Here is a 1,306-nt window from a genome sequence, read left to right on the forward strand (position 1 = left end):
TCGCTAGTTTCACATCTTCTTCAATACATTATGATGTTCATTTAGTAAATTATGGTCTAATTTAATTTAAAATAGACGATAAAGCCACGTACGCTTTTGGGCGGGGCTAACTTTTGATTGACAGGTCACTCTCGAAACTCAGATCAAACTGTCAGACTAGGCAGTGCTGATCAAATACGAAGCTAGATTCTGTTACTGCGTTGCCTATTTCTCGTTTAAAATCGTTTCAGAAACATATTTTATTTTATGTTTAGCTATAATCATGTGTGACCAGGCGAGCCGCCATTGTTTCCTGCTACGGACGGGTCAAAACTGTGCAGCCAATGAACGTAGATCAACTCGTTGTACGTCTGCTGGCTCGGGATGGCTCAGTTTTTCTGTCATGGTGGCGGCCAAAACGCTGGACTCGAGGCTTCAAAACGTCACTCCACAAACCAATGGATGACGTCACGATAGGTTCACAGTTAAAAGAAGGGTCCCAATTAGAGGCAGATCTCCTTTACTAGCCTGGTGTGGCGACATCACAATGTATCAATAGATCAAATTAATGATTTATATTTAATATGTGAATTTGATAGCCTAATTTTTAATATTCATACTGGTTTGAATAAACAATTTAATAGTATTTCTCATCTTTTTTGGGTAAGAACGTTTTGTGCAAAAGGAATTAAAGCTCTGTCCCAAACTAAGGCAGGTTGAGTTCAGTGATTGAAGCAAATAAAAGCCTGGCAAAATTAACATTTAATGTAATGATCTTTTATGGCCACATTTTATTGATTTTTTTATTTGACTACTTATTTATTAAAGGCTTTTTATGCCTTTATTCAATAGGACCGGTGAAGATTGACAGCAAAGGGCTTCAGGTTGGAATCGAACCCGGACCGCTGCAGTAAGAACTCTACATGAGTCTCTTGTTCTACCAGTTGAGCTACCGAGTGCTTCTTGGCCACATATCAGACTGATTCACTTAAGTTCAATGAAGAATTGATTGATGATGGATGATTTCTAATGCCATATTTATAGATATATCTATTCAATGCTTTAGTAATGTGCCACAATGATGTTTCTGAGTTCAAATATCTTCATTTAGGAGCTTTTCCAAGCAAATATTGATATATGTTATTGATGAAATCAGAATATATTCTGGCCACCACATGAATATTTCTCTAGATCCGCCCCTGATTGTGTTACAATCCTTTATTTAAACATTTAGATTAATTGAAAACATGATCTCTTTTGAAACCTGTGTATAACAAGGATCATATATAGTATAAAATCATAAACAAATACAATTCAATTTCAAAAT

Source organism: Morone saxatilis, unplaced genomic scaffold (assembly GCF_004916995.1).
Source record: "Morone saxatilis isolate NCDOM2014 unplaced genomic scaffold, NCSU_SB_2.0 Contig12, whole genome shotgun sequence".
NCBI lineage: Eukaryota > Metazoa > Chordata > Actinopteri > Moronidae > Morone > Morone saxatilis.